We start from the raw sequence: 21,364 nt of genomic DNA on the forward strand, positions 1-21,364 counted from the left end.
TCTCTGTAAATATTCAGTCTGTGTTTGTGTTATAAAGGACACTTTATAATCTACGAAAATATCAAATCTGTCTGACAGTCATAATTTTCTCTACCCTTTATTCTTTAAATCAAACGTCTTTGGTTTTTAGAATATCAACAAATTAAATCCATAGTAAAAAAGAAATTTAACCTCAGTCAAGTTGAATTACAAACACCACTAAGTGCGGCACATTTTCTTACTCTTAAATCCCCCAAATTATTATCTAAAATATACAGAACACTTTCTAAATTAGATGAATCAATATCCCTTCCTACTGCAAAGTGGGAAGCAGATTTATCAGTCAACCTAGACCAAAACTTCTGGTCTCAGATTTGCTTAAAAACTTTTAAATTAATTAAAAATCCCAGTCTGCAATTAATACAATACAAAATACTTCATAGAGTGCACTATACAGGTCATCGGATGTTTAAGATGGGCTTTACATCTTCCAACAACTGCTCACACTGTCAAGGCAATACACCAGACAATTACATCCACGCTCTTTGGTTCTGTCCACCAGTGCAAAAGTTTTGGCGTGAGATATGTGAAGACTTATCAAAATGTCTGAAATGTAACATTCCAACTTCCCCCTTAGTGTGTTTGTTGGGCAGCTTAGATAATGTCACTTCAGAAAAGAATATAGCCCATATGATCTTCACTGCCCTATGCATAGCCAAGAAAACAGTCCTCATGAACTGGAAAAATAAAAATAATCTTAATTTTAACCAATATAGAAATTATCTATTAGATTACATTAGTCTTGACACAGCCTCTGCCACCACATCAGATCAATTGCTCTGGGCCCCTTTTATCAGCTCCATCACCTAGTGGGGGTGGGGGGGTCATAGTTTGGTCCCGCCTTCACTGTTGTGATTGGTGAGGGGGTAGGGACAGGCTTAGGGCGTCGGGGGGTTCCCCGGAGGCATCTTCCTTGGGGGGCTCAACCCGGGGTAGCGGTCACGTCCGGTTGAGGGCTCTGTTGGCTCTCAGGTGACTGTTTCCTCGCGGCTGCGTGCAGCGGGGCTAGGGGAGGGTCTGTGCTGACGGACGTGGGTTACTGACCTGGCAACCTGGCTGCCCCTGGGTGGGTCCGGGATGGGCGTGAGGTTCTGGGGGTGCTCCGTCTCTGGGCGGGGGCCCGGGCCGGGCCTCGGGGGCTCGGGTCCTGGTTGGTGTGTTGCCGGGGTTGTGGGCGGGTGGGTGCATGGGGGCCCGGCCCTGGAGCAGGGTGCCGCCGGTGCATCGAGCCGCCTGGGGGGCTCTTCAACTGGTGGGGGGGATGGTCACATCTGGCAGGAGCTTTCTTCTCTCAGGAACTCTCTGCAGGAGGGGGAGATACAGGAGAGGTGGAGGAAGATCTCAGCCTGGGCGTTTACCGTCTTATGTAGTCTGGAAGATGTGTGGTTGGTGGGGTGGGTGCAGTTTTCTCTGTGGTGGGGTTGGGTGGACTGTCCAGGGCTCTGTGGAGCCGGGGGGCGCTACTGCACTGGGCCCCGGTCTGATGGGCCTGGGCCCCCCTTCCCTGGCGGGTCGCGGAGGGTGGGAGTGCCTACTGGGGTCAGCGGGGGAGCTGGCCCCAGGGAGGGGTTACCTGCCCCTCCCTTCCTTCCCTCCCCATCTCCAGCTGCCTCCCTCTTCCCGCTCCTCCACAACCACCCACACATGCAGGGCCTTGGAGTGGGGGTATGTCACCAGGGTGCAGAGGAGGCTACCCCCCCCCCTGTCCCCTTCTGGCTGCCTCTGCCTCAATTTTATCCCACAACTTAGACATTCACATTATTCACACTCTCATTACACATACATATAGGATCTTGGGGGTGGGCACAATCACGGAGTCCAAATCACCATCAGGGTGTATACCTCACCCCTGACGTCGTTGCCCACCTCTCAATTTTAAATACACTTAGTCATTGAGGGCTAGCAGGAGGGACCATGCGCTTACCTGCTGCTCCTTGGCAGGTAGCTCCATGCCCTCCTGGGTTTTAAATGCACCTTAGAACACATATGCATCAACACTACAATGAGCGGGTGGAGGGAGGTTTGGAGTCTTCTCCCACCCCCATTCTCTGCGGCCTGCTGGAGCGGGGGGGCTAGTAGGAGGAGTTGGCCGTCCGACTGCGGTCTGGGGTGTGGGGCCTCCCTGCTGCTGCGGAGTCGGGGTGGTCTGCCTCTCCCCACCGCAGGGAAAAGGGTTACACCACCTGGGTCTGGGTGCAATTCCCCCCTCCAGGGGCAAGGGTACCTAGACCCGGTTTGTAGAGTACGCTTGGGGAGTGTGATTGTGTGTACAGCGTCTCTTTATGTCTGTCTCCACGTTGGTTGAGTGTGGAGTGAGTGCATATGAGAGCATGAGGGTGGGAATGGATGTTTGTGTCTGTGTGTGCCTGTATGTCTGTGTCTATATGTCAGGTTGGGTATCAGACGCCACCTCTCTGGGGACACCTCAGGCCCTCCAAGGTTTGGAGGCCTATCTCCACCCACCACCACTTCCCCTGCCGGTGGCGGACTCCCTCAGGTGTCGGTGTGTTGGTGGTTCTTTGTGTCTGGGGGTGGGCGTCCGGGTACACACCGGCTCACTCCTTGGCGGCCGCTTGTCGGGGCCTGGGGCCTGGGGCTCGCTCGGGCCCCTTTGGAGGTGGGGTGCCCCCGGCCTCTCGGCCTAGGGCTCGGTCACTCAGGCGCAGCTGGGGGCCGGCGGAGCTCACGGGCGCGTCACTGCAACCCCCCCTGGCTTCTGCTCCGCGGCTGCTGAGTGAGCCCTCATCTGGGACTCTCCTCAGCTCTTACTGGGACAGTGGCGCGGCTGCCCCTCTGTTGGTCTTCCATGGTCTCTTGTGTTCTGGGGGCCTCTGGATGTCTGGAGTTTTGATCTCCTCCATACCCGCTTCACACCCTGGAGGACGGGGCTGTGGCCCCCCCACACTCCCTAGCAGATCATTACATGGAGAAACCTTTGGAATGCAAGCATGCTGATCCACACAGGTATGCACACATGGGTATTCACAGACGCGGACTAAAGCTTTCTTGGCTGCTGCCTCAAAGCACACTGTGCGCTGTCTATCTTGCGTGCTGCACAATATCGTTTATTACTTAGTAAATACTGATATCTATGACTAGCTAGTTTATTGTGATGGTGCTTTGTTTTCTCTATTATTATGTTGCTCTTTGTTGTTTGCTGTCTCCTCTGTTTGTTTGTTTGTTTGTTTGTTTGTTTTTTCTCCATACAGGTGACCCAGGAGTTTTTTTTTTTTTTTTTTTTTTTTTTGTCTCTCTTCCCCCCCCTTCTCACCGTCTCTTCTCCCCTTGGGTTTTCTTTCTTTCTCTCCCCCTCTCTCTCTCATTCATTCCCCCTGTCCTATTTATTAAAAAAAAAAAAAAAAAAAAAAAAGACAAAGGATGAACTGAAGCTCTGCCATCACGTAATGTCGCATACTGCTGTTTCTGATGTCATTTAAAAAAAAAAAAAAAAAAAAGGAGTCCGTGTGAGTCTGAGCTTCAGTTTTCACACCGTGATGCTTTCAGTGTGCTCACTGCTGGTAAAGTGCCTTAAACACTCTAACTGCTGCTCAGCGTTCTCCGACGTCTGTTTGTCCAATAAATTCACAATCACTCGATGAGGTCGTCTTCTCTGTAAATATTCAGTCTGTGTTTGTGTTATAAAGGACACTTTATAATCTACGAAAATATCAAATCTGTCTGACAGTCATAATTTTCTCTACCCTTTATTCTTTAAATCAAACGTCTTTGTTTTTGCCTGTTTGGTTCTTTAGCCGTCAGAGTTGATCTGTGAAGGTCAACAAAGACGCCCAACGGATTTACTTCATCACGGCCTTGTCGTATTGGTCCATTTGATTGACCTTTATTATTCATTTATTTATTTATTTCATTTCAAGTTATCACAGATGGGACAGACGTGAGTGGGGGATAGGACAGGGAGAAAAAAGGGAGGGGAAGAAAGACAGGAAGAGGGACAGTGAGAGAGGACACTAAAAAAAGAAAACAAATTTCCTTGGTTACCTGTTGAGAGAAAAACAAGAGCAACACAATAACACAGCACCACTGCAATAACCTAAATAAATGTAAATAACAGTAAATATTGAATGTTGTGCAGCACACGGTGTGCTTTGAGGTAAGAAAGGTGTAGCTGTCTATGAACACCTGTGTACACCGGAGTTCATCCAGCTGTTCTGCCAGAGGTTTTATATTAACGCAGGACTCCAGGCCTGGAAACCTGAACTCCAACAAACAGACCAGAGTAACAGGATCCTCCAGCTTTCACTCGTTCAGGACGAGACTGACCCTGTGCTTCTAACTGCCAACAGAGGGCGCTGTCTGAAGCCAGACTCGTACAGATATTCATAAATGAGAAACATGAGCCCAGACTTTGACCCATGACACGCTCCTGTGGTTCGGACCAAATGGAGGCGGGATGCTGAAGACGAACGGTCATTTCCTGTCTGCACCGCCATCCTCTCAGTGACGGCTAAAATGTGGGTTAAGCCCCGCCCATTGACTCTGATTCTATTCTATATAATTTACTGTAAATGTCAGAACAGCTGGACTGTGAGTTTAATGAAGAGTTTAGCAGCTGTACGTAATACACTGGACACTGCATCAGCTGATGAGAAGCAGCAGGAGTTAAACATCAGACAGAATCGGGCTGGTTTTAGATGAGACGCTGTTAGAAATGAGAGATTTGAAAGGTTCTGTGCTGTTTGGTGGTGAGACGGTCCAGCAGGTGGCAGCACTCACCTGCACATGAAGCAGCTGTGAGGGCAGCAGGTGATCCTGCAGCTTCACTGATTCATGCTGAGGAGCAAACAGGAAGTCTGATTGTTCCTCAGCTGTGATGTTTACGGGCCGCTTCACTGGATAATGGTGCGACTTCATCCCACAGCAGAGGACAGGTCGTACACTCGGTGACCTGACAGGAAGTCCTCCCACTCTGTCACTTTCAGCAGATAGCACAGGAGTGATCCGTCTCCTTCATGGAGCTGCTCGGTGAAAGCATCGTCTTTGAGATTGGACCGAATCGTTCCCCTTGACCCGCCCCCCCACAAACCTCTGGACCCCTACGGCCCCTTCTGTGGTCGCCAGGATCCCAGACCCACATGAGTCACTGTGACTGAGGTCAGACCTCCAACCAAACCACATCACCTATCTCCAGAGCAGAGCCCCAGTATCCTCAGCCTGGACAACATGCTGTGGTTCTTTGTTCTTGTAGGCTGCCCGACTCTGGGCTCTCCACTACAGAGGGCGACGGTCATTCAGGAGAAGCTCAGAGCAGAGCTGCTGCTCCTCCACATCAAAAGAGTCAACGTTCAGGATCTGAGTGTTTCATGAATGTTCTGCTGTGAAGATTAGATCCCTCACTGGCTCTGGGACACCTCGATGGAGCTGAACAGCAGGACAAGTCACAGGAATTATTAGAAGAAAAGGGTTTTCCTTTATTTAACCCAAGAAGTTATATTTAAAAAATAACAAATGTCAGGCTCATAAAAGAAACAAGGATCAGTCACAAATACATAAGTAAACTAAATGTGTGCACCTACAAATCAATACACCTGCTGCAAACTAAAGTGTGTGATTGTGTACATGAGAGTTACAGAGTGTAGAGTGTGGACACGGGTTTGACCGGCACATGGAGGTGAGTCTGGAGCAGGTCTTTGAGCAGAGGCTGGACGGACAGACGGGCGGATGTTTGATGGAGCAGTCAGGTAAATGGATGGTGGTTGGATGACGGTCCCTAGCAGACTGTGGTCACGAGCTGTGACCTCAACGCCCACAGTGCAGTGTGCTTGTGTGGGCAGCAGCAGCTGTGATGTCGTCGGTGAGCTTGGCTTTCAGATTGTGTGAAAGTAAAAGTGGAGCATCTGGAACATCTGGGCGCACGTTTAACCCCGCTCTGCTCTGAAGCCTGAGCAGGAAGCGGGGTCCATCTCTCTGAGCTGTGGCTTAAATTCTGTTGTTGTCGTGTTTAACTATGGCACCGGGGCAGGAGGAGGAAACCACGTCCACAAGTGCAGCTTCTCTGCAGAATCACTTTCACTGTGTCGAGTCCATTTACATAATAATGTGAGGGACCATGAGAGTGCTGCACAGGTGCTGCACCTGTGCTGCACAGGTGTGACTGATTTCCCTCAGTGATGCATGCAGGAGAAGAAGACATCATCATCGGACTGTCGGAGCCTCAGAGGATGAAAATGTGCAGAAATCTCGCAGAGCTGTTCGTTTCTAACAGAAGCAATAAAAATCCCTCACATGGTTTTACTTTGATTGTTTTTGGTCCGTTATTTGTTCTGAAATGTTACAGGCGTCACACTCAGCAGATATCTGTCCCATAAAGCATGAAGATAAACCTGTGTCCAACATTAAATCATAACCAGGCTTAAAGTTAGCTTTATTAGGGGCGTGGCCTCTGTGAGTGACAGGTGGATGGTGACACAGGTGTGCTGTAGCTGCTAGCTGTCTGCTAGCTTCACCTGAACTGGACCTCTGCATGTGTTTGTGCTGGTGGAGCCTTTTAATGACGTCATGTGACCAATAACACGGCTGCTGTGAGGTCACTGTGGTAACAGAGCGTCCACGGTGTGTTAAAGGCCTCGTGCTGAGGGAGGTGGCTAACCCTTAGCTAAAGAAGCAGAGTGGTCACTGAGGTCTTCATCAATGAAGTACTGGAGCCTGGAGGTTAACGGCAGTGAGAGTAAAAACACAGGAAAGATGTTAATTTTTAATCTTTTGTCAGATTTATTAACCTAAAGTTGGTCAAACTCGATTTAATGAGCTTCTCAAACTGCTGATTGAATCCAGGAAGTAATGTAATCCTGCACAACAGCATTTTCATTCTGGGAGGACGCTGGAGTGAGATCATAGTTTGGGAACATTTACTCCATCAGGATCTGATCATGTGCACCTCAGATCCTTTAAATCTTCCTGCAGACGGGCTGGTGCTCGTGGAGCGGCCGGTGTGTGGCCTGCTGAGGGTTTGGACACTTCCTTCACATGAAATACAAGACGGGTGGAAAACCAGCTGCCAGTCTGCACTCTCAGCATCCGCTCATCTCCTCCCTTCCTCGTCTCCTCCCTTCCACGTCTTGTGTTTCCCTTCTTGTTCTCCGGCTGCAGCTCCACCCGGTCAGGTTTCCCTCGGCTTGTCTCCCACTCAGCTCACATTCACCCACAGTCGTCCTCCTCCACGTTTCACTCGGTGGATCAGTGAAGTCACATTTCTGGAGCAGCAAACACAGACACTAAATCTCAGAGAGAATCGTGTCCTGCAGAAATTTCTGAAACATCAGAGAAAAAAATCTAAAAGCTCAACAACAGGTGGAGGACAGGTGGAGGAGTACACACAGAGGCAACATGGCTAAAAACACACAAAACAGCCACAAAGACTAAAACGGCTCATACACGAGCACAGAGGGCTGAAAACAAGAAGCACAGCGATGATGTCACAGAGGCTGTAAGGTCACGGGCTTTCTGGGCCAATCACAGGGCAGAGTGTGTCCGTTTAGATCATGTGATCACGTTGGCTTCATAACCTCAGACTTACACTGAGGTGATGTTTGTACCTCCAAGTCTGAGCCCACATCATTGGAGTTGAGGGGGAGGATCAGGGAGGTTTATGATGACAAACGTCATAAACTGTTCACACTTTCTCCAAAACCAGCTCTGAAACAAACGACGACCTCTGAAGGTCGACTGAACCCACGTTCTTCAATGATAATGACAGAAGTGATGAAACCACCTGAGCTCAGTCAGCACTGATAGTTAAAGAGCATGAAAGCAGACTTTTCAGTCTGTGTAACAATCCTTAGTTAGTCAAAATACCAAAATGTTGTTTGTGAGTGGATGGATGGATGATGGATGGCTGGATGGATGGATGATGGATGGATGGATGGATGATGGATGGATGATGGATGGCTGGATGGATGGATGATGGATGGCTGGATGGATGGATGATGGATGGATGGATGGATGATGGATGGATGATGGATGGCTGGATGGATGGATGATGGATGATGGATGGATGGATGGATGATGGATGATGGATGGATGATGGATGGATGGATGGATGGGATGATGGATGGATGGATGATGGATGGATGGATGATGGATGATGGATGGATGATGGATGGATGGATGATGGATGATGGATTGATGGATGGATGGATGGATGGATGGATGTATGATGGATGGATGATGGATGATGGATGGATGGATGGATGATGGATGATGGATTGATGGATGGATGTATGATGGATGGATGGATGGATGGATGGATGATGGATGGATGATGGATGGATGATGGATGATGGATGATGGATGGATGATGGATGGATGATGGATGATGGATGGATGGATGGATGATGGATGATGGATGGATGATGGATGGATGATGGATGATGGATGGATGGATGGATGATGGATGATGGATTGATGGATGGATGTATGATGGATGGATGGATGGATGGATGATGGATGGATGATGGATGGATGATGGATGATGGATGGATGGATGATGGATGGATGATGGCTGGATGGATGGATGGATGGATGATGGATGGATGATGGATGATGGATGGATGATGGATGGATGGATGATGGATTGATGGATGGATGGATGGATGTATGATGGATGGATGGATGATGGATGGATGATGGATGGATGGATGATGGATGGATGGATGATGGCTGGATGGATGGCTGGATGGATGGATGGATGGATGGATGGATGATGGATGGATGGATGGATGGATGGATGGATGGATGGATGGATGGATGGATGATGGATGGATGGATGGATGATGGATGGATGATGGATGGATGGATGGATGGGATGATGGATGGATGGATGATGGATGGATGGATGATGGATGATGGATGGATGATGGATGGATGGATGATGGATGATGGATTGATGGATGGATGGATGGATGTATGATGGATGGATGATGGATGATGGATGGATGGATGGATGATGGATGATGGATTGATGGATGGATGTATGATGGATGGATGGATGGATGGATGGATGATGGATGGATGATGGATGATGGATGGATGGATGATGGATGGATGATGGCTGGATGGATGGATGGATGGATGGATGATGGATGATGGATGGATGATGGATGGATGATGGATGGATGGATGGATGATGGATTGATGGATGGATGTATGATGGATGGATGGATGGATGGATGATGGATGGATGATGGATGGATGATGGATGATGGATGGATGGATGATGGATGGATGATGGCTGGATGGATGGATGGATGGATGGATGGATGGATGATGGATGGATGATGGATGATGGATGGATGATGGATGGATGGATGATGGATTGATGGATGGATGGATGGATGTATGATGGATGGATGGATGATGGATGGATGATGGATGATGGATGGATGATGGATGGATGGATGATGGCTGGATGGATGGCTGGATGGATGGATGGATGGATGGATGGATGGATGGATGATGGATGGATGGATGGATGGATGGATGGATGATGGATGGATGGATGGATGATGGATGGATGGATGGATGTATGATGGATGGATGGATGATGGATGGATGATGGATGGATGATGGATGGATGATGGATGATGGATGGATGGATGGATGATGGATGGATGGATGATGGATGGATGGATGGATGGATGATGGATGGATGGATGATGGATGGATGGATGATGGATGGATGATGGCTGGATGGATGGATGATGGATGGATGATGGATGGATGGTGTAATATACTGTTGTGCTGGGGTGCTGTTGACTCCTCCACCAGCAGAGGGCAGGCGTGTGCTGTAGCTGTGCAGTAACAGACAAATAAAAAGCGCCGTGGTCTCCTGAGCGCCGTCTGTTACCAACTGTTACAGTACAACACGGCCAGTCTGAAAGAGAAATGTGAAGATGAAGTTAAACTGCTGCAGAAGGCAGCTGATCTCCCTGACCTTTGACCTCAGCATCAGCAGAGTGAAGGTGCTCGGCTGCTCTCTGTGAGACTTTGTGATGCTTCTCCTCTGCTGTGCTGACCTAACTCTGAATCTGTCCACATCCACAGGATGGTGGAAGTTTGATCCATGGAGACTCACACAGAGTCTATAGCATGAGCTCGCTCACTGAACCAATCAGATCGATGCATTTCTAGGTTGAGTTTAATGGAGCAGAGGATTAAACTTGACAGCTGACGAACGAAGACAGAGCTGGATTTACCTGATGTGACCTCCGAGCATCAAGTCAGGACAGAGAGGAGGAAGAGGAGGAGATAACACAGAGCCATTGATGAAGAGCGAGAGAAAGGGTGGGGGAGGGGTAACGAGCTGGGAAAGCAGAGATGGTTTTGGTGGAGGGAAGAAAACAAAATGAGAGGCGAGGTTGTCACGAGGCATAAAACTAATAAATCAAAGATTTTCTTCTCAAAGGTTTAAACAGACGTGAGCTTCACTGATAAACAATAACGACAGTAAACTACAATCAAATAATAAAAAATAATAATAAACACGTCCACGAGGAACCCGTCCACCAAAGGACGTGAAGCAGTGTGTCCCGGTTAACGTGGACTCAGCAGCTCGGGGACCTGAAACCTCAGGAGGAGTCGGGGTCTCCTGTATCTGCTCCCAGCTGAGCGTCTCAGCTCATCGTTTTACCAGGAGAGCCTCAAACACGTCGATAGAGAAAGAAAAACAAACGTTTATAACAAACGAACTGTTCGTGCAGTTTCTAACACGGGCGTGTTTGGAGGTGTGTGATTGGTTCATGAATCTGTCCCCATCATGTCTGTGAGTGTTTCAGTGATCCAGCTCTGTGAGTCTGTGACGGGAGCACCTGATTATTCCCGTCACGTCGTCCTCCCTCGCAGACCTGATTGGGGTCTCGGTGTCAGACAGGTTTTCGGCGACCTCGCCGAGGACACGCCGGCTGCGTTCTCGCATCAGAGAGCCTCCTCCCGCCGGAGATCCTCGCCGCGCTCTGCAATCAGCTCAGCATTTACATTCAGATGACTGCGCCGAGCCGCTGGAATGAAAATTTCCTCAGAGATCAGCTGGGGACTCGTGCGGATGGGAGGGGGAGGACGTGACAGCGCCGCCTCACACCTGTCCTCACATGACATTTCCAAGTTGGCCTGAAAGTCTAATCAGCAGGATTTAATCACATCTGCTCCGTGTGGAAATCTAAATATTCATGCAGCTCTGCAGTGTGAGCTGATGGAAATAGATGTCATCTCCTGACCTGCTGACCTTTCTCCAGGATAGCATCAGGCTGCAGCTCCTGCTGCTGTGCAAACATCTGGAGCTCTGCTCTCTGTGTGTCATTATTATTGGTTTAACGGGCTGAGCTGTGTGCTCTTAATCAAATGACCAGAGAAGACCTGAAACCCTCTGTGGATCCCATGTTGACCATCAACATGACTGATTTTATATCTGCTTGTTTTCACTTTGTGTGTCTGTTAATTAGTGCAAACTAACAGGATATTAAAGCCTGATGACTGTGAGACCCGAGCTCTCAGATCTATAACTCATAAAAGGATTCAGGATCCAGGTCTGACGTAAGTTTTCTCCTGCTCCAGCTGAGTAAAGACATAGAACATAAAGTTTATTCTTATGGCTCGCTACCTTTAAACCTGTTTATCTATTCTCTGGGTTTAAATCCAGGCACAGCTCTGTGCTTGTGAGACTTTTAGAGCCAACATGTGGGCGGGACACAGGATGACCTGGTCGCCACATTCTTATCAGTGGTCACATGATATCATTAAAAGGCTCCAACAGCACAAACACGAGAGTCCAGTTCAGATGAAGCTAGCAGCTACAGCCACCTGTCAGTCACAGAGGCCACGCCCCTAATAAAGCAAACTTTAAGTACGATTTAGACAGGTGAGTTATCAAAGCATCCTCCCCGAGTGCACCGACTCGCTGCACCATCGTGTGGTTCAAAGAGGTATTACATGAGAGTACAGCCAGCTGTGTAGAGCTTCAGCTGATGTCTCTGCAACACATCACAGTCGCACATGAGCCTGAGCAGGTGTGTCTATAAGGCCTGTAAGAGGGCGGGAGGAAGTTCACTGTGTGATGGCGGCAGGTGTGAGCTCGCTCTGTGTGCAGACCCTCATTAAGATTCAGGAGGAGGCGCGGCTTGCCCCGGAGTGACTCCTCTCAGCGATCAAACCCACTGACCCGCTGCAGCGACGGATTCTCCTCCTCCCTGGCGTGCGGGGGAGGCGGCTCTTCTGGTTGGCTGGCTTCATTGTGCTGTGGTTTGGTTGGCGGCGCAGCATCAAAGCTGTTACTCAGAATCTGGAGGAGCTGGAGGCGTTTTCACTGCTGCTCCATTTCCACACTGTTAAACTCCCGCTCAGCACTACATCCTGCAAATGCTGCTGATTCACCCGATGACCTTTGACCTGTGCCACTGACCCTCTGACCCACATCTGAATGGAAACGTTAGAAATAAATTAATCTAATCTTGTTGCGACACAGATAAACCTCCTGATCACTTCCTCTCTGAGACGCACTCATCAATGAGCCTCCAGCTGTGACCGTCACCGCCCGAGGTAACCACGGAAACCTGAACGTTTTACACATGTGACACCTGAGTGCTTCCTGTCCCGCCCACAGATCACAAGGACTCGCTGCCTTCCTGGTGTCGGATCAAAGTGACTGAATTGTTGCCGGCAGACGTTCCACACTTCCTCACAGTCCCACAGTGGGAGAGTGTGCTGCCACCTGAGGAGGATCCACTCCCACTGAGGTTTATGACTCTGGTTAATTAAAGGTAGTGGCAGGAACAGGAGACACCTGAGTGATCAGATCCTTCACTCAGATAATATTCCACCTGTGTCAGAGAGGCCAGTGAGGTCTCATCTTTAGTTTAAGGATCCAGAGTATGTGATGAATATGTTCCTGCGGTCAGCTGATGGAGCGCTGATGGAGGGCTGATGGAGCGCTGATGGAGGGCTGTTGGAGCGCTGATGGAGGGCTGTTGGAGCGCTGATGGAGGGCTGATGGAGCGCTGATGGAGGGCTGATAGAGCGCTGATGGAGCGTGCTGATGGAGCGCTGATGGAGGGCTGATGGAGCGCTGTTGGAGGGCTGATGGAGCGCTGATGGAGGGCTGATAGAGCGCTGATGGAGTGTGCTGATGGAGCGCTGATGGAGGGCTGATGGAGCGCTGATGGAGGGCTGTTGGAGCACTGATGGAGCACTGGTGGAGCGCTGATGGAGCGTGCTGATGGAGGGCTGATGGAGCGCTGATGGAGGGCTGATAGAGCGCTGATGGAGCGTGCTGATGGAGCGCTGATGGAGGGCTGATGGAGCGCTGATGGAGGGCTGTTGGAGCACTGATGGAGCACTGGTGGAGCGCTGATGGAGCGTGCTGATGGAGCGCTGATGGAGGGCTGATGGAGCGCTGATGGAGGGCTGTTGGAGCACTGATGGAGGGCTGATGGAGGGCTGTTGGAGCACTGATGGAGGGCTGATGGAGCACTGATGGAGGGCTGATAGAGCGCTGATGGAGGGCTGATGGAGCGCTGATGGAGGGCTGATGGAGCACTGATGGAGGGCTGTTGGAGCACTGATGGAGGGCTGATGGAGCACTGATGGAGGGCTGTTGGAGCACTGATGGAGGGCTGATGGAGCGCTGATGGAGGGCTGATAGAGCGCTGATGGAGCGTGCTGATGGAGCGCTGATGGAGGGCTGATGGAGCGCTGATGGAGGGCTGTTGGAGCACTGATGGAGCACTGGTGGAGCGCTGATGGAGCGTGCTGATGGAGCGCTGATGGAGGGCTGATGGAGCGCTGATGGAGGGCTGTTGGAGCACTGATGGAGCACTGGTGGAGCGCTGATGGAGCGTGCTGATGGAGCGCTGATGGAGGGCTGATGGAGCGCTGATGGAGGGCTGTTGGAGCACTGATGGAGGGCTGATGGAGCACTGATGGAGGGCTGATAGAGCGCTGATGGAGGGCTGATGGAGCGTTGATGGAGGGCTGTTGGAGCACTGATGGAGGGCTGTTGGAGCACTGATGGAGGGCTGATGGAGCGCTGATGGAGGGCTGATAGAGCGCTGATGGAGTGTGCTGATGGAGCGCTGATGGAGGGCTGATGGAGCGCTGATGGAGGGCTGTTGGAGCACTGATGGAGCACTGGTGGAGCGCTGATGGAGCGTGCTGATGGAGCGCTGATGGAGGGCTGATGGAGCGCTGATGGAGGGCTGTTGGAGCACTGATGGAGGGCTGATAGAGCGCTGATGGAGCGTGCTGATGGAGCGCTGATGGAGGGCTGATGGAGCGCTGTTGGAGGGCTGATGGAGCGCTGATGGAGGGCTGATAGAGCGCTGATGGAGCGTGCTGATGGAGCGCTGATGGAGGGCTGATGGAGCGCTGATGGAGGGCTGTTGGAGCACTGATGGAGCACTGGTGGAGCGCTGATGGAGCGTGCTGATGGAGGGCTGATGGAGCGCTGATGGAGGGCTGATAGAGCGCTGATGGAGCGTGCTGATGGAGCGCTGATGGAGGGCTGATGGAGCGCTGATGGAGGGCTGTTGGAGCACTGATGGAGCACTGGTGGAGCGCTGATGGAGCGTGCTGATGGAGCGCTGATGGAGGGCTGATGGAGCGCTGATGGAGGGCTGTTGGAGCACTGATGGAGGGCTGATGGAGGGCTGTTGGAGCACTGATGGAGGGCTGATGGAGCACTGATGGAGGGCTGATAGAGCGCTGATGGAGGGCTGATGGAGCGCTGATGGAGGGCTGATGGAGCACTGATGGAGGGCTGTTGGAGCACTGATGGAGGGCTGATGGAGCACTGATGGAGGGCTGTTGGAGCACTGATGGAGGGCTGATGGAGCGCTGATGGAGGGCTGATAGAGCGCTGATGGAGCGTGCTGATGGAGCGCTGATGGAGGGCTGATGGAGCGCTGATGGAGGGCTGTTGGAGCACTGATGGAGCACTGGTGGAGCGCTGATGGAGCGTGCTGATGGAGCGCTGATGGAGGGCTGATGGAGCGCTGATGGAGGGCTGTTGGAGCACTGATGGAGGGCTGATGGAGCACTGATGGAGGGCTGATAGAGCGCTGATGGAGGGCTGATGGAGCGTTGATGGAGGGCTGTTGGAGCACTGATGGAGGGCTGTTGGAGCACTGATGGAGGGCTGATGGAGCGCTGATGGAGGGCTGATAGAGCGCTGATGGAGTGTGCTGATGGAGCGCTGATGGAGGGCTGATGGAGCGCTGATGGAGGGCTGTTGGAGCACTGATGGAGCACTGGTGGAGCGCTGATGGAGCGTGCTGATGGAGCGCTGATGGAGGGCTGATGGAGCGCTGATGGAGGGCTGTTGGAGCACTGATGGAGGGCTGATAGAGCGCTGATGGAGCGCTGATGGAGGGCTGATGGAGCGCTGTTGGAGGGCTGATGGAGCGCTGATGGAGGGCTGATAGAGCGCTGATGGAGCGTGCTGATGGAGCGCTGATGGAGGGCTGATGGAGCGCTGATGGAGGGCTGTTGGAGCACTGATGGAGCACTGGTGGAGCGCTGATGGAGCGTGCTGATGGAGGGCTGATGGAGCGCTGATGGAGGGCTGATAGAGCGCTGATGGAGCGTGCTGATGGAGCGCTGATGGAGGGCTGATGGAGCGCTGATGGAGGGCTGTTGGAGCACTGATGGAGCACTGGTGGAGCGCTGATGGAGCGTGCTGATGGAGCGCTGATGGAGGGCTGATGGAGCGCTGATGGAGGGCTGTTGGAGCACTGATGGAGGGCTGATGGAGCACTGATGGAGGGCTGATAGAGCGCTGATGGAGGGCTGATGGAGCGCTGATGGAGGGCTGTTGGAGCACTGATGGAGGGCTGATGGAGCACTGATGGAGGGCTGTTGGAGCACTGATGGAGGGCTGATGGAGCGCTGATGGAGGGCTGATAGAGCGCTGATGGAGCGTGCTGATGGAGCGCTGATGGAGGGCTGATGGAGCGCTGATGGAGGGCTGTTGGAGCACTGATGGAGCACTGGTGGAGCGCTGATGGAGCGTGCTGATGGAGCGCTGATGGAGGGCTGATGGAGCGCTGATGGAGGGCTGTTGGAGCACTGATGGAGGGCTGTTGGAGCACTGATGGAGGGCTGATGGAGCGCTGATGGAGGGCTGATAGAGCGCTGATGGAGCGTGCTGATGGAGCGCTGATGGAGGGCTGATGGAGCGCTGATGGAGGGCTGTTGGAGCACTGATGGAGCACTGGTGGAGCGCTGATGGAGCGTGCTGATGGAGCGCTGATGGAGGGCTGATGGAGCGCTGATGGAGGGCTGTTGGAGCACTGATGGAGGGCTGATGGAGCGCTGATGGAGGGCTGTTGGAGCACTGATGGAGGGCTGATGGAGCACTGATGGAGGGCTGATAGAGCGCTGATGGAGGGCTGATGGAGGGCTGTTGGAGCACTGATGGAGGGCTGATGGAGCACTGATGGAGGGCTGATGGAGGGCTGTTGGAGCACTGATGGAGGGCTGATGGAGCACTGATGGAGGGCTGTTGGAGCACTGATGGAGGGCTGATGGAGCGCTGATGGAGGGCTGATAGAGCGCTGATGGAGCGTGCTGATGGAGCGCTGATGGAGGGCTGATGGAGGGCTGTTGGAGCGCTGATGGAGCGCTGATGGAGGGCTGATGGAGGGCTGATGGAGCACTGGTGGAGCGCTGATGGAGCGTGCTGTACCTGAGACAGTTCGTTTCACGGCTCGTGGACTCTGGACTCGTCTTCGCTCTGTGGTTCGTCCACTCGGCTCAGTTAAGCTCATTCTGGTTGTTTCATTTTCCGGTCCCAGCGCTGACGCCTGTGCCGAGGTGGACCTGACTGACCTGTGCAGATGTGACCCCGCCCCCAGACTCCTTCCTCAAAGCGGCTTCAGCGAGTTCACGTGGACTCTGCGGGCGGCTGCAGCTTCGCGGGGTCGCCCGGGAGACGAACTCTCTCTGAGCGTTTGAAGAGGACGGAGGAGTTTCATTTTATCTGTCAGTCAGTCCCTGCATCACGGGGACGCCGCTCTGAGCGTGTGAGCGACATTTACATGACCTACATACAGACTGCAGAGAGAGGGAGGTGTGTGAACGCCACAGAGGAGGAGATGGAAGCTGAAACAAGCAAAGAAAGGAAAACTGAATGTAATGGATGGAGCTCGCTGTAGGCTGACTGTGAAACATTAATGCGCTGCTGTACTGCAGCGTGTAGGTGCAGCACGAGCAGGGCGGCGTGCAGCATCCATCTGAGCCTCCTCGCTCCCTCGTCTGCTCTGTGACACAAAAGCAGAAACACTTCCTGAGTTTACAGTTTTCAGCTTTCACACTCGGGACGACAGTGAAGCTCCACCCACTGCTGCTGTGGGTGTGGCTGATGTCATGTTTCAGCAGGTACAAACATAATGTTTACCTGCATGGTGGAACGTGATTGGTCAATAGAAGGTGAATTACAGCCGAGCTGTTGTGAGATCATACGCTGTGGTTTGTGTGATCGTTGTTGTCTCCTGATCATCTTCGTACTGTGAGTCAGTACAACAACAAAGGCTAACAGCTGATTGGCTGATGAACTGTCAGTCCAGTGTTTGAGATCTGACTAAGCTGATGGTTTAAAATAGCTGCATGGATACGCGTCCATCTGAAGATGGTGAAGATGTTTCTAGCAGCACTTTGTTACAAGATGACAACGTTTGTAAACCCAAAGAGCTTCTCAAACATCGTTTACCTGTATGTTCACGTGGCTTTTAGGCATCGTGGTGTTGGAGGTGAATTTATACAACTCACAAAGCTGTAACGTTATTACGTATAACAACGGCAGCTTGCTAACATTTAGCTAACATTATAGCAGCTGTTCTTCCCTCTGTGGGCGTGGCGTTATAGCATTGCTATGCTTGTGTACACCTGGAGTGTGTGATGTAACGACTGACTCTATGACTCTTAATGAATGCAGTCAGGCTCCAGGAGTTTTGTCTGAACGGCGTCTCTCTCCCTCTGAAACATTAACATTAGGGAGGTAGGGCTGCTCGATATAACGATATATATCGGATGACGATATAAAAACATCTGTCGTTTTATTTTACGCTATCGTTTGTTTCGTGGTGTCGCAAAATAAACTGTTTACGGCAATATTTGTTCATGTTCTGATGTCACTGTAGTTATTATTAATTTCTTAAAGTTCTCTCTTTCTCTTATATTTAATATAACCACACTACGGACGGACAAGCGCCTGTTTTTATGCGTTGTCGTTAGCAACAACGACGGTAAAACCACCGCGTGTCCGCTTGTTTATTTTCCACATAAACCTTTCACAATAAAGCTCAAGATCCTGTTGAGACTTTTCAAAATAAACTGAATCACGTGAAAGATGCAGAGTGTTTACGGATGAGAAGTAAAAAAGACGCCAGGTGCTAAAAAATAAACCTTAGACTCAAACGTTAGAACAGGCTTCTCCCCGCAGCACGCCGTGTAATAAATACAAAGAAAACGGCGCCGTTACAACTTATGTCTAAAAATGTGTCGTTTCATGCATCAGGTAAAACACTCGACTCCAGCTACATGACGCTCAGCTGGAAACACTTCACACTAGTCGAGCTGCCCGAGATTCACAGACTTTACAGAAAATGTTACATTTGTGTGATTTATATCGTTATCGGGACGATGTCTTATATCGGGATATGAGATTTTGGTCATATCACACAGCCTTAGAGGGAGGTGTTCTGGGCATGTTGTCGCAGGTGGAGGCCCCGGGGCAGACCAGGACACACTGGAGAACTCCTCAGAGTTCCCCTGGAGGAGGTGGCTGAGGAGAGGCTGCTGCCCCTGTGACCTAGCCCCGGATAAGCAGACTCATACTTTATTGAAGGTGGTGCCTCCTCCGTTTAAGACTTCTGCTCCTCCCTCGCCGCTCGTACTCCTTGATGGTTTAGTTTTTTGCCTCTACAGGGTCAGGGTCCTCAGGTCACATGATGACCAGCGAGCTCCACCCCAGAAGACAGAGAGCTGCAGAGAAAGCTCACGGGTGGAGATTCATTCAGTCTTGTGTGTTTTGGGCGCAGTGCGGCAGTGGCGCCCTGTCAGGACAGGCGAGGCAATAAATTAGGGTCAAATCATTTGGGGATGTAGGTACTAAAGCTGAGGTAACTTTAGGCCAGTGCACGGCTTCAAACTTGAATCTGTGCATTGATGGTTTGGATGTTTCATGCTTGTAGAAAGAGGCTTCTAAAGATGAGTAAAGCTGGACTCATGAGGCGTCTGTTACTGGTGGATGTGAGTCAATTGCTTGCTGTGAAATGAAACAAAATCAGCTTTTCATGCAGTCGTTTAAAAGTTTAGGAAGTGGAAAGTCACCAATAAACCGTCCACATCAATCGGCAGGTGCGTGGAGAGCGAGCTGTGCTCTCAGTCACGCTGCGTCACTGAGGATTAATTCAGCGCCGTGATGAGAACATGCAAATGAAGCTGCTTTTAAGCCCACCGGCTCGTTTGCTCTCTGCCCTGCACGGGTCGCCCGGCAGCTCTCAGACCTGCCTGATTGAGGTAAAAGCACATAAAAGTCAAACTGCGGGAGGATGACATCCAAAAACATTGGCTTCATCTCCATAATGCATTCCAGCCGTCTCTGCTGGCCACAGGAAGTGCGTTAAAGCGAGGCAGAGGGTCACAGAGCTGCCTCATTTCCATTATTCATCTTCATAAAAGCTCCCGGACCGCTGCCTCTGAGTTTGGGGAAGGAATGAGGGGAATGTTAAAACTGTGCTCTCCTACTTATCTGATCACACACACATCTGGTTACACATCTGCTTCTGTCTGAGGCAGCACTGATGGAGGCAGGTGCAGATGAGGGGTCTTCATCGATGAAGGTCCTGAGTGTGGTTACAGTACAGAGCACAGTGCTGAGGATGATTTCAATAACACTGAGGCTGCTGTTACGTGTTTATGAGAGGCACAAAAACACCACGAGAACTCTTCAATGAGCCGTTTGTTTAAAATGTTCGCCGCTGTGATGGCGTGAAGGCTGTGAACCTGCTGGTCATGGCGTCCATCGGCAGCTCTGGGTCTCTGCTCAGACCTGCAGCAGTCCTGGTTCTGGTCCTGCAGTCCAAAAGCAGCTCAGTCAGTTGTTTTTGAAGGACGTCTCTGCTCTTAGACTGGATTCGTCCTTTCACTCAAGCAGAGCTCGTTTCTATCACCTGTAGCTTCCATCACAGTTTTCATGGATGACGTTTGTTTTCTGATGAAAATGAGACAATAACTGAATAAAACGTGATGCAGGAGGACAGAAACACATCAACACTTTCATCAACAAATGAAAAAGAGACAAAAATACATCCGGGAGACGAGGTCCAATCAGAGATCATCAAGCTGTGTAGAAAGGCGGGGCAGTTTAGAAGTGATCCAATCACAAGCGATCTTGTGCAGCAAGGTTAGACATATGGACAGGTGGAGGAACGTAAAGTGCTTCATGAACCATGTGAAGCAACAACACCACAAACTTTTACACCTGCTGGTAAAACCAAAGGAGGCGGACCAATGCTTTGGAACACCTGAGCGTCCATCTTTACCTGCATGTTCAGAGCTCTGATCCACGCAGGAAGTAAAGGCTCAGAGGATGAGTGATGGCCTGGAAAACCCTGTAAACGAAACACTGTGACAGCTGAAGAAGGACGAGCTACACCTGGGCGGAGCTGCTTACAGGTCTCAGCAAACAGCAGCACTAACCTGTCAGAGCGTCAGCAGCTCAGGACCACAGTGACCAGGACTGAGAAGGTCAGCCAAGAGAAACCGAATGAAACCTGGAGACCTGCAGACCCGTCACACTCCTCCTCAGAGCTTCTCCCACCTATCGAAAAGAAGCTGAAGACCACAGAGACTCAGGGAGACCCAGAACCACCAGGAACCATCAGAACCAGAAAGAGTCTCAAAGGTCTGCAGTGAAGTGTCCTGATGCTCCATCATCCAGGAGAGGAAATCCCCAAACGTCGAGTCTGTTCATCTGGATGTTTTCAGTAGGAGAAACATTATGTTGCTGCTCGTTAGAGAGTTTCTGTCTGTGATGCTGAGCTAGTTTAATGCATGCACGTCTCCACTGTGTGTGTCTGTCTGTGTGATTGTGTGTCTCTGTTGTGGGTCTGGCTCTGCTGGATCTCCTCACAAACATCCCTGTGAGCTCGTTGTTGTTCTGTAGTTTTTGGGAACGTCACGAGTCTCCGACCGAGCCGAGCATCACTGCTGTGTTCTTGTCTCAGTGTGGACGATTCAGTCTCATTTAAAGGCTCTGATTGGTCTGTTTGACTTTCAGAGGGTCAGTTTGTGTTTTAGCTAACTTCAGCCGCTCTGTGGT

At 51.0% G+C, this 21,364-nt stretch overlaps 2 protein-coding genes across 2 annotated transcripts in view; one reads left to right on the forward strand and one right to left on the reverse strand.

Moving 5' to 3' along the window:
- LOC309714406 (gamma-crystallin N-B) overlaps window positions 1–21,364 on the reverse strand; it is a 156,953-nt gene that overhangs the window by 31,191 nt on the left and 104,398 nt on the right. The window lies entirely within an intron of this gene.
- Window positions 143–21,364, forward strand: part of LOC309714368 (NACHT, LRR and PYD domains-containing protein 12-like) — a 253,157-nt gene continuing 231,935 nt past the window's right edge. The window contains exon 1 of the mRNA XM_082546776.1: window positions 143–3,003. The gene's annotated coding sequence lies outside the window, so the exon portion shown is untranslated. The remainder of the gene's footprint in view (window positions 3,004–21,364) is intronic.

The sequence above is a fragment of the Aulonocara stuartgranti genome, assembly GCF_965226115.1.
Source record: "Aulonocara stuartgranti genome assembly, chromosome: 9".
In the NCBI taxonomy this organism is placed as follows: Eukaryota; Metazoa; Chordata; class Actinopteri; order Cichliformes; family Cichlidae; genus Aulonocara; species Aulonocara stuartgranti.